This window comes from Bufo gargarizans, chromosome 2 (genome assembly GCF_014858855.1).
Source record: "Bufo gargarizans isolate SCDJY-AF-19 chromosome 2, ASM1485885v1, whole genome shotgun sequence".
In the NCBI taxonomy this organism is placed as follows: Eukaryota; Metazoa; Chordata; class Amphibia; order Anura; family Bufonidae; genus Bufo; species Bufo gargarizans.
Window position 1 is genome coordinate 461,914,099 of NC_058081.1, and position 13,286 is coordinate 461,927,384.

Sequence of the window (13,286 nt, forward strand, 5' to 3'; positions counted from 1 at the left end):
TTTTTACCCTGCCCTGAGCCCAGTGACAGAGAAAAATAACTTTTATACTTCTGTTAGTTAGGTGGGCAGCGGCGGCCATTTTATGCAAGCTCAATGCACCAGCACTGCATATGTGCTTTTGGGACATTCAAATCCAAGCTTGAAATAATGCAATAATAATCTGGGTTTAAAAAAACACCCATCGTTGGCAATATCCTACATCTGGTGCCTTTGCAGCATTAGTCAGTGTGCAATTTAAGCTAGAAATACAGCTATAATTTTCTGGATTTTAAAAAACAGCCTTTTTGGGCAAAATACTCAATTTTACAGCACTTGCTGCATCTGTACGTGTGAAATTCAAGCGTTATATACTGCTGTCATATACTGTTATTAAAAAAACACCCATTTTTGCCAAAATGCTTAATTTGCGGCCTTGTCTGCATCTGTCAGTGTGAAATTCAAGCGTTATAACTGCTGTCATATTCTGTTATTTAAAAAAACACCCGATTTGGGCAAAGTACTTAATATTGCAGCCTTTGCTGCAACTGTTTTTGTTAAGACAAGCTTGAAATACAAGAATTTTTTGGGTTTTAAAAAACACAAATTTTTTGCAGTACCCTCCATCTGGGGCCTCTGCCGCCTTAGTTAGGTTGCAATTTAAGCTAGAAATACAGCTATAATTTTCGGGGTTTTAAAAAACACCCTTTTTGGGCAGAAGAGCCCTTGCTGCATCTGTACGTGTGAAATTCAAGCGTTACATACTGCTGTCATATTCTATTATACAAAAAACTTAATTTTGCAGCCTCTGCTACATCTGTCATTGTGAGATACACCCTTTACATACTGCTATGCTATTCTGGTATTAAATAAAGACCCATTTTGGGCAAAAATCTTAATTTGCGGCCTTGTCTGCATCTGTACATGTGATACCCACCTTAGATACTGCTGTGCTATTCTGCTATTAAAAAAACACCCATTTAGGGGAAAAATCTTAATTTGCAGCCTTTGCTGCATCTGTAATTGTGAGATACACGCGTTTGGTACTGTTGTTCAATTCTGTTATTTAAAAAAAAACACCCATTTTGGGCAAGATCCTAAATTTGAGAAATATGAGGAGAGTGTCAAATAAGAAACATGGCCCTGGTTGTGGTGCTGCTGTTGGAGCTCCTGTTGCAGGGAGAGGACGTGGTCGATCTGTGCCAGCTACATGCACAAATGAAACACCGTCCTCAGGTGCGAGTAGGCAACAGAACCTTTAGCGGTATTTGGTCGGGCCTAATGTGGCTCTACGAATGGTGAGGCCAGAACTAGTACAGGCGATAGTAGATTGGGTTGCTGACAGTGCCTCCAGTTCCTTTACATTGTCTCCCACCCAGTCTCCTGCTGAAAGATCAAGCAGTCTGTGCCCCAAGTCATGCAGCAGTCTCTTCTGCTTTTGGATGACTCTGCTAGCAGGGTTTCCCAGGGCCATCCACCTAGCCCTGCCCCAGAAGTGGAAGAGATTGAGTGCACCGATGCCCAACCACTTATGTTTCAAAATGAGTACATGGGAGGACCATCGCAGCACATATCGGATGATGACGGAACACAGTTGCCAACTGCTGTGGATTTCAAAAGTGTGCAGACCAACAAGCAGGGCAAGGGTGAAGACTGGGTGGAAGATGTGGGGGCCGATGAGATCCTGGACCCCACATGGAATCAAGGTCATGCGAATGACCTGTGTAGTTCAGAGGAAGAGACAGTGGTTGCACAGAGCCACCAGCACAGCAAAAGAGGGAGCAGGGTTCAAAAGCGGAACGTCTGTCCCCTAGACAGTACACCTGCTACTGCCCACCGCACCAAGGGACCGAGCACACCAAAGCCAGCTTCAAGGAGTTCCCTGGCGTGGCAGTTCTTCAGACAATGTGCTGACAACAAGACACGAGTGGTTTGCACGCTGTGCAATCAGAGCCTGAAGCAAGGCATAAACATTCTCAACCAGAGCACAACCTGCATGACCAAGCATCTAAGTGCAAAGCACGAGCTGCAGTGGAGTAGAGACCTTAAAAATCAAGAAAGGTCTCTGGCTTCTCCTGCTACCTCTTCTGCTGCAGTCTCGGCCTCTTCAACCGCCTCTGGCGTGACAGTGCCACCTGCCACCCCGGAAACAGAGGATCTGCCAGCAACATGACCATCTGGGTCACTAAGCATCTCCACAATGTCCCAAGAATTGTTCAGCTCTCCATCTCCCAAACACTGGAGTGGAAGAGGAAGTACCCCCCCTACCCACCCGTGATCCCTGGCCCTGAATGTCAACATTTCAAAATTACTGAGCTTTGAAATGCTGTAATTCCATCTGGTGGAGACGGAGAGTTGTAAAATCCTTATGTTGGTGGCTGTCCCACAGTACGTCGTGCCCAGCTGCCACTACTTTTCCAGGCGTGCCATCCCTTCCCTGCACAAGCAAGTGGGGGACAAAATCAGGTGTGCACTGCACAACGCCATCTGCGGCAAGGTGCACCTCACTATGGATACGCGGACCAGTAAGCATGGTCAAGGACGTTATATCTCCATAACAACACACTGGGTAAATGCAGTGACGGCTGGGCCTGAGGCGGACAGCAGTTTGGCGCAGAGCGCTTTAATTTGCCTTCTGTTGCTACCTCCTCCTACTCCGCTTCCTCATCCTGTCAGCGTAACACCTTCAACACAAACTTCAGCACAGCACGCAGTTTTAAAACGTATCTGTTTGGGGGACAAACCCCACACCACGCAAGATAAGTGGTTGGTACCAGTGAGCCTCAAGCCCGGCCTGATGGTGTGCGATAATGTTAACCTACAAAAAGGCAGCTCTGTCAACTAAGACAGCTATAGTGACCACTTGTACCACATCCAGAGTAAACTAAAAACCAAACAAGTGGAGTGTTATATCAAAAGATGTCATTTATTATAAAATATAAAAAATGGAGAACAACAGGATGTAATACAGTACACGGAGAAGCACAGGGTAAGTCAAATCAAAAGAACCACCATGAGGCTGCGCAAAGTAATGCACAGATGGGTACGATCAAAAGGTAAGGCTAAAGCTAAGGCTCTGGGAAACCAAAGAAGTATCACATATAATGGTCTCCCCAATAGGGGTATGGTACACAAAGCACCACAGACGAAATGTAGTAAACCCAAAGTCGTAGCTAGCATACACGGATTAATATAGGCGTCACAATCAGCCCAATAAGGTAATATAATAATGAAAGATCACTTGGCTGGGATCAAAATAATAAAACTGGTATACGCCTAAGTGCAAGGGACCCAGCGTGGACACATACAGGGGTACCCCACACACAATCTAAAACCGTGCTAAATACAGAACGTACCTGAGGACATGGTGGCAAGTTGAATGACAAGCCCTGGGCGCGAGACCTCGACGCGCGTTTCACCTCAACGGCTTCGTCAGGAGGTACTATATGATGCATGAGCAGGGTATATATAGAACATGGTAGGGGTGGGGCGATGGACAGAAATTACCTGGATTCAGCACATCTGTGGAGCACACAAACGGGCGCGGGAAGCTCCATGATACGCGGCGCTAACTCTCAGCGCATCCACGTCTGCGCACCGCGCATGCGCGGCGGCACTTGCAGACGTCATGGAGCGCGTCGAGATGGCGTCACCCAGCGCATGCGCACCCCGCGACCCCCGTGGAACGCAGGTGAACCGCAATCCGCGGCTCTGAAAGAAACTAGGGGATGGAATGTAATCGCACGATTGCCACAATGCTGCAGGCACACACCTGCTGTATCCCCACCGGGCCCCACGCTCACAGGAAATGTCATATAAGGAAAGGACCATCAATGGGCATATAATATGAATCAAAGGATAATAAATAGTGACATGATCATAAGTGTAACAAATAATAATGGGCAAAATCTTGTAGCAGCTGTGGGACTAGCCGGTTTGACGCACATCCCTTGCCTGGCAAATCTGCTGAATTTGGTGGTGCAGAGGTTCCTTAAAAATTACCCTGATATGTCAGAGCTGCTGCAGAAAGTGCAGGCCGTCTGTGTGCGCTTTCGGCGTTCTCACCCTGCTGCTGATCGCCTGTCAGCGCTGCAGCATAACTTCGGCCTCACTGCCTCATATGCGACGTGCCCACAAGAGCAGCAGCAGGCGATAGTGGAGTTTCAGCTGCAGCACATAAGGGTGAGTTGCTCTGCGGAACAGCACCACTTCACCACCAATGACTGGGCCTCCATGCGAGACCGTGTTGCGCTGCTCTGAGTACTCCACCAACATGGCCAGTGCCGATAACGCCGTTCTCAAAATTAATATCCTACTTCTATGCCTCCTTGAAAAAACGCTGCTGGTGATGATGGAAGAGGATGTGGTACAGGAGGAGGAGGAGGAAGAGGGATCATTTCATAGAGTGTCCTGCCAGTCATTCACAAGTGGCTCAGAGGGTGGGTTCCTGCACCCACAAATACCAGGTATACAATTGTCCAGCCAGGGCACAGTTCTGGAGGATGACGAGGTGGAGGATGAGGAGGAGGAGATGGAGGAGGATGAACCATGTTCAGAGCAGGGTGGCACCCAGACCAGCTCCTGGCCATCACTGGTGCGTGGCTGGGGCTGGGGGGATACAGAGGACACAGACGATACACCTCCCACAGAGGACAGCTTTTCGTTGCCTCTGGGCAGCCTTGCACACATGAGCGATTACATGCTTCAGTGTCTCCGTAACGACCGCTGAGTTGCCCACATTCTAATTTGTGCTGATTACTGGGTGGCCACGCTGCTGGATCCCCGTTACAAGAACAACGTACCGTCCTTAATTCCGTCACTGGAGCGTGATCGTAAGATGCGTGAGCACAAGTGCACGCTGGTAGTCGTTCTGCTGGTGGCATTCCCACCTGACAGCGAGGACACAGTGGAAGCACAAGGTTGAAGGCAGAGGAGGAGGAAGAGGTCGCCAATGCAGCTGGGACACCACCAGCACCTCAGAAGGCATGGTTAGCATGGCCGAAATGTGGAAAAGCTTTGTCAGCACGCCACAACATTCAGCACCACCAGCTGATATGAAAGGTCTTAGCAGGAGGCAACATTTCACCAAAATGGTGGAGCAGTATGTGTGCACACGCCTACACGTACTGAATGACTGGTCTGCCCCCTTCAACTTCTGGGTCTCCAAATTGGGCACATGGCCTGAGCTTGCCCTTTACGCCTTGGAGTGCTGGCCTGCCCTGCAGCCAGTGTATTATCTGAACGTGTGTTTAGCACGGCAGGGGGCATTATCACAGACAAGCGCATCCGCCTATCCACGGCCAATGTGGACAAGCTCACGTTCATTAACCACCTCAGCCCCCCTAGCTTAAACACCCTTAATGACCAGACCACGTTTTACAATTCTGCACTACACTAATGAATTTTACCTCCTTTTCTTCTCACTAATAGAGCTTTCAGTTGGTGGTATTTCATTGCTGCTGACATTTTTTGTTATCAATCGAAATTTAACGAAATTTTTGCAAAAAAATGAAATTTTTCACTTTTAGTTGTAAAATTTTTCAAAAAAACCCGACATCCATATATAAATTTTTCGCTAAATTTATTGTTCTACATGTCTTTGATAAAAAAAAAATGTTTGGGTAGAAAAAATAAATAAAATGGTTTGGGTAAAAGTTATAGCGTTTACAAACTATGGTACAAAAATTTGAATTTCCGCTTTTTGAAGCAGCTCTGAGCACTTTCTGAGCCACTGTCATGTTTCCTGAGGTTCTACAATGCCCAGACAGTAGAAAACCCCCACAAATGACCCCATTTAGGAAAGTAGACACCCTAAGGTATTCACTGATGGGCATAGTGAATTCATAGAACTCTTATATTCCACTAATAGAGCTTTCATTTGGTGGTATTTCATTGCTGTTGACATTTTAACTTTTTTTTATATTAATTAAAATTGACCGAAATGTTTGCAAAAAAATGACATGTTTCACTTTCTGTTGTAAAATTTTTCAATTAAAACTACATTTCTATAACAATTTTTCTCTAAATTTATTGTTCTACATGTCTTTGATAAAAAAAAAATGCAATAAGTGTATATTTATTGGTTTGGGTAAAAGTTATAGCGTTTACAAACTATGGTGCAAAAATGTGAATTTACGCACTTTGACTTTCTGAGCACCTGTCATGTTTCCTGAGGTTCTACAATGCCCAGACAGTAGAAACACCCCACAAATGACCCCATTTTGGAAAGTAGACACCCTAAGGTATTCGCTGATGGGCATAGTGAGTTCATGGAAGTTTTTATTTTTTGTCACAAGTTAGCGGAAAATGATATTTATTTATTTATTTATTACAAAGTCTCATATTCCACTAACTTGTGACAAAAAATAAAAACTTCCATGAACTCACTATGCCCATCATGAAATACCTTGGGGTGTCTTCATTCCAAAATGGGGTTAATTGTGGGGTAGTTATACTGCCCTGGCATTTTAGGGGCCCAAATGCATGCAAAGTAGTTTGAAATCAAAATCTGTAAGAAATGGCCTGTGAAATCCGAAAGGTGCTCTTTGGAATGTGGACCCATTTGCCCACCTAGGCTGCAAAAAAGTGTCACACATGTGGTATCGCCGTTCTCAGGAGAAGTAGGGCAATGTGTTTTGGGATGTCTTTTTACATATACCCATGCTGGGTGAGAGAAATATCTCGGCAAAAGACAACTTTTCCGAATTTTTTTATACAAAGTTGGCATTTGACCAAGATATCTATCTCATCCAGCATGGGTATATGTAAAATGACACCCCAAAACACATTCCCCAACTTCTCCTGAGTACGGCGATACCACATGTGTGACACTTTTTTGCAGCCTAGATGCGCAAAAGAGCCCAAATTACTTTTAGGAGGGCATTTTTAGACATTTGGATCCCAGACTTCTTCTCACGCTTTAGGGCCCCTAAAAAGCCAGGGCAGTATAAATACCCCACATGTGACCCCATTTTGGAAAGAATCAATGACAGGGGGGTGATCAGGGAGTCTATATGGGGCGATCAGGGGTTAATAAGGGGTTAATAAGTGACGGGGGGGGGGGTGTAGTGTAGTGTGGTGCTTGGTGCTACTTTACTGAGCTGCCTGTGTCCTCTGGTGGTCGATCCAAACAAAAGGGACCACCAGAGGACCAGGTAGCAGGTATATTAGATGCTGTTATCAAAACAGCGTCTAATATACCTGTTAGGGGTTAAAAAAATCGCATCTACAGCCTGCCAGCGAACGATCGCCGCTAGCAGGCTGTAGATACACTCTCTTACCTTCCGATCCTGTGAACGCGCGCGCCTGTGTGCGCGCGTTTACAGGAAGTCTCGCGACATGACGCGTAGATGCGTGACTGTGTCTGGGACAGCCGCCTCCGGACCGCAATCCTGCGTTAGGCGGTTAAAATGAACCAGGCATACACTTATAATATACTTTCTAATATAGAAAGCATATTATAGTGGATTTATATTGTGCCGCAGTGGTGAGCGGTTCTGCAGCGATACTGCAGCTACACAGAGTGACAAACGCAATTAGAAACGGGGTGTTATATACAAATAATATACTTTCTATATAGTGCATTTGGGTCTAGCAGCATTTGTTTGCGGTTTTGCTGCATTCCCTCTGCTACACACAGTGACAAACGGTATTGGAAAGAACAATTAGAACCGCCTTGAACTTGCGGTTTGTCCATCACTACCAGAAAATACTGCAGTTACATTTTTGGGCTCCAAATTCCCATTTTGGGGTGTAAAGTACCTCTGAGGCCTGCACATATGACAGGCAGGCACATAAATTCAGCAAATCCATCTGTTCCATTGTAGGGGTGACATATCCACCATTTTTTATGTCAAAAACTACTGTGCTTCATTTGTGAGAGTCAAATATATTCTCAGTTAAATCTATCTGCTTCATTTAGGGTTAAAAAAACTTTTTGGGGGGGCAATAAAGTACCTTTTTGCTCTGTGCTGCCTTTCTGGTAGTTAAAAGAAATACAGTTAGGGGCAATAAAAGTACCTTTGCAGCCTACATTGCATAGCAGACCTGGCAATAAGTTTAAAAAATGTGTCTGTTCCATTGTTGGGTTACATTAACCCATTTTTTTCGTCAATAAACCACTGCTCTGCCTAGGTAACAGGAACCTAAATTTCTTACATTTGTCTGTTCCATTGTTGGGTGACAGTAACCCATTTTGGCCATCAAAAAACATGTGCTCTGCATTGTGCACAAGGAACTTAATTTAGTAAAAATGTCTGTTACTTCAGTGGGTGACCGCAAAATATGAGGAGAGCGTCAAACAAGGGACGTGGCCCTGGTCGTGATGCTGCTGGTGTTGGTGGATCTCCTGTTGCAGGGAGAGGACGTGTTCGATCTGTGCCAACTACACACCCAAATGAAACACCTTCCTCAGGTAAGAGTAGGCGACAGAACCTTCAGCGTTATTTGGTACGGCCGAATGCGGCTTTATGAATGGTGAGGCCAGAACAAGTACAGGTGAAAGTAGATTGGGTGGCTGACAGTGCCTCCATACACCTGTTAGGTGTATATGTATTGTCATCTTGTGTAGTCTAACATTGCATTTTTCCTGTACATACATTTTCTATGCCTGTTTCATATATCATGCTGTAATTTCCCTGTACACCAGCAGGTGGCGGCAATGTGTGATCAGGTTTATAGCCATTTTAGTATATCTAGGCCTGGAATAGTCCATTCCCGTCTAGCCTCCCCTGTCTGAGCAGAAGTGGGCTGTTCCCATATCCTGTCTCATGAGGAGGAGAAGGAAGTTAAGTTAGTGTATCAGCCACCCCTGCCAGGGGTAGGCTGTGTTAGTAGGAGCTCCCAGAACCAGGGATCCCAACCTAGGATCCAGCCTCGGCTGAGGCAAGGATCCCTTTTCCCAGCCTGAGTCATCTACCTCAGCTGATGACAAGCAAGCAAACCTCCAGAACTACAGATCTCCAGGAAGAATCAATCCCTGTGAGCATAACTGTGAGTAACATCCAGAGTCCAGGAGAAGGCAAACTCCTCCTCAGCTAGTCAGGCCCATACTAAGCAGAAGACGGACAGAGCAGAAGATAGATACCTGCCAGATTCTCTAGGCATATGACAAGAATATATATAGATTCCTGCCCATATTGCCAATACCTGCTGGGACCTAAAGACTAAAGATGTAACTCGTATGGATATCTGTTGCCATTCAGTAAAGACAAGTTGGATTATATCTCCTGTCTGGATCTCAATCATTCCTCAATTACTCCTACTGACCACACTCAAATTTACTGCAATTGACGCAATTGGCGTCACAAACAAGCTATAAACTTATACACATATCTATCCTGACCCACTGCATTGTACTAGTGTCCTGCTCATTACACTTGCCTCTGAGCAGCCTGGCACACATGAGCGATAACATGCTGCAGTGTGTCCGCAACGACCGCCGATTCTAACTTGTGCTTATTACTGGGTGGCCACATTCTAACTTGTGCTTATTACTGGGTGGCCACGCTGCTAGATCCCAGTTACAGGGACAACGTACCGTCTTTAATTCTGTCACTGGAGCATGATCGGAAGATGCGCGAGTACAAGTGCACGCTGGTAGACGCACTGCTGAAGGCATTCCCACCTGACAGCGGGGGCACAGTGGAAGCACAAGGCGAAGGCAGAGGAGGAGGAAGAGGTCACCAACACAACTGGTGCACTGCCAGCACCTCAGAAGGCAGGGTTAGCATGGCAGAAATGTGGAAAAGCTTTGTCAGCACGCCACAACAACCAGCACCACCAGCTGATAGGAAACGTCTTAGCAGGAGGCAGCATTTCAACAACATGGTGGAACAGTATGTGTGCACACGCCTACACGTACAGACTGATGGGTCTGCCCCCTTCAACTTCTGGATCTCCAACTTAGGCACATGGCCTGAGCTTGCCCTTTATGCCTTGGAGGTGCTGGGCTGCCCTGCAGCCAGCGTATTGTCTGAATGTGTATTTAGCATGGTAGGGGGCGTTATCACAGACAAGCACAACCGCCTGTCCACAACCAATGTGGACAAGCTCACATTCATTAAAATGAACCAGGCATGGATCCCACCGGACTTGTTCCTTACCTTGTGCAGAATAGACATGCATACTGGCCCCAGCCATTGTTATACTCCAGCACACTTTCTCATTGTTTTTTTTTTTTATATTTCCCAATCTTTTGGGGTTTACCTAGTTGGCTACCTCCTCCTCCTCTACTGTCGCTTCCACCTACACCACTACGTCCACCGCCTCCTTAACCCTCTACTTCATATGGACCTCCACCTCCTAGAACAAGATTATTATTTTTTATTTTTACATATTTTATGTTATTTTAAGTCATTTTCCTATCCACATTTGTTTGCTGAGCACTTGCCATGCAAGCACATTTTGCAGCCTTTTGCAGTAAAATATAATCAGTAAATACAACTTGGACATTGTTTGTAAAAAAAAAAATAATAATAATAAAAAAATTTGGCCATAAAATACCTTTGTTGCCTACTCTGTGTTTGTGTTAGTGAAAGAAAAATTAGTTAAATCCATCTGTTTCATTGTTGGTGAAAAAAAAAATATATGTTTTTCTTTGGCCAGAAAATACCTTTGCGGCCTGTGCAGCATATGTGACAGCCAGGCAAATAAATACACTAAATTCATCTGTTGGATTGTGGGGTGACATATTCACAGTTTGGACTTTCAACTAACCCTGCGGCCTACACTGCATATGTGACAGCCAGGCCAATAAATTTAGCAAATCCATCTGTTTGATTATGGGGGGGGGGGGGTGACATTCCCACCCCACGGTTATCAGGCCAGTCATTCACAAGTGGCTCGGATGGTGGGTTCCTGCACCAAAATAGACCAGGTACACAATTGTACAACCAGGGCACATGTGCAATACACAATTTTTACAGTCCTGACACAGAAAGATAATTTTTCTGCATGTTCAATCTGTGACTGACCTTCCTACAGCAATTATTTGGTGGGCACAATGCAACATGTAAAATAAATATTAATAATTTAATACTTAATCCGTCTGTTAGTTCAGTGGGCGACAAAACAATTTTTTTGTGAAGTACACCTGCAACTGCATATGTGCCAGGGACACTAATATAGTTAATCCGTCTCTGAATTAAGGGGTTGACATATTTGCATATTTGGCTGTGATATACCCCTGCTCTACATAGCGGATAGGGAAATACATTTCGCAAATTCGTCTGTTACATTGTTGTGTGACATTAACCAATTTTTGGGTGTGATATACCCCTGCTCTACATAGCGGACAGGAAAATAAATTTCACAAATTCGCCTGTTACATTGTTGTGTGACATTAAAACTTTTTGGGCTGTGATATACCCCTGCTCTACATAGCGGACAGGGAAATAACTTTCAAAAATTTGTCTGTTACATTGTTGTGTGACATTCACCATTATTTGGCTGTGATATACCCATGCTCTACATAGTGGACAGGGAAATTATTTTCACAAATTCGTCTGTTACATTGTTGGGTGACAAATTCTCATCTTTTGCGCTAGAAAGTACATTTGCGGCCTACACTGCATTTATGACAGTCCAATAAAACCATTAAATACTGATGTTACATTGTTGGTTGAAGAAATAACACTTTGTGCTAGATAGTAAATTTGCAGCCTGCACTGCATTTCTGGCAGTCAAATAAAACCAGTAAATACTGCTGTTACATTGCTGTTTGAAAAATACATTTTTTTTTTTGACAGTGAAATATTTGTATTAAATTCAACTGTCCCACTGTTGTGTGACCTCAAGATTTTTTTTCTCTTCATGACACCGGCACAGCCTTAATGTCAGTAAACTTAATTGTTGACTATTGGCGGTTACATTGTCGCCTGACATAAACGATCTGTTAGTTTTGTGGGTAAATGCAAAGAATGAGGAGAGCGACAAATAAGGGACATGGTCCTGATCGTGGTGCTGCTGGTGTTGTTGGAGCTCCTGTTGCAGGTAGAGGACGTGGTCGATCTGTGCAATCTATACGCCCAAGTGAAACACCTTCCTCAGGTGCGAGTAGGCGACAGAACCTTCAGCATTATTTAGTAGGCCCGAATGCGGCTCTATTTTATAGGAAAAGTTACCCTGTGAAAAATTATATGTGAGGGCCTGCTGGTGAGCGGACCCTGTAAAGAATTATATGTGAGGTCCTGCTGGTGAGCGAACCCTGTTAAAAATTATATGTGAGGGCCTGTTGGTGAGCAGACCCTGTAAAAAATTTGATGTGAGGGCCTGCTGGTGAGCAGACCCGCTAAAAAATTATATTCGAAGGACATATATGTGAGGGCATTATGTGTGACGAATAAGCAATGCATGTTGATTAGAGATGTCGCAAACATAACATTTTCCGTTCGCGAATGGCGAACGGGAATTTCCGCAAATGTTCACGAATGGGCAAACCGCCATAGACTTCAATAGGCAGGCAAATTTTAAAAACCACAGGGACTCTTTCTGGTCACAATAGTGATGGAAAAGTTGTTTCAAGAGGACTAACACCTGGACTGTGGCATGCCAGAGGGGGATCCATGGAAAAACTCCCATGGAAAATTACATAGTTGACGCAGAGTTGGGTTTTAATCCATAAAGGGCATAAATCACCTAACATTCCTAAATTGTTTGGAATAACGTGCTTTAAAACATCCAGTATGTGTATACGATCAGGTATGATGTTGTATCGATCAGGTAGTGCAAGGGTTACTCCAGCTTCACAGTGACAGACCAATCTATCAGTTTAATCCCTGTTACGTCCCCTATCAGGGGACGTGTATGGAATAGATTTTAGGAACTGGGAGATGAAAAAAGATGCTTGGTTGGTCCTGCTACTTCCAATTTGGGGCACTGCGCGTGTGCCGTGCAATGTACTGTGCTACCCTATATGAGTGGTATGTTAAGTAGTACTATTCCTATCAGTTTAATCCCTGTTACGTCCCCTATCAGGGGCCGGTCTATGGAATAGATTTTAGGAAACGGGAGATGGAAAAAGATGCTTGGTTGGTCCTCCTACTTCCAATTTGGGGCACGGGGGACGTGTATCGAATAGATTGTAGACAACCGCAAAGAGTTGTCAATAGTTCACACTCATGACATAAATTTTATTCCTCTATGTCAATCTTGGTGTAGTGATGACAGTGCTCGTGAGCACGTTTGGGAGATTGCAGGCAATGGCGGTTTTTCAAAGCCTATGGTCATGCTGAGGTAGTTCAGTGACAGTTAAGTGACCCAGAAAACAATGATTCTGCAGTGTGGGACCATTGTTGGCCTAGTAGGCTTTA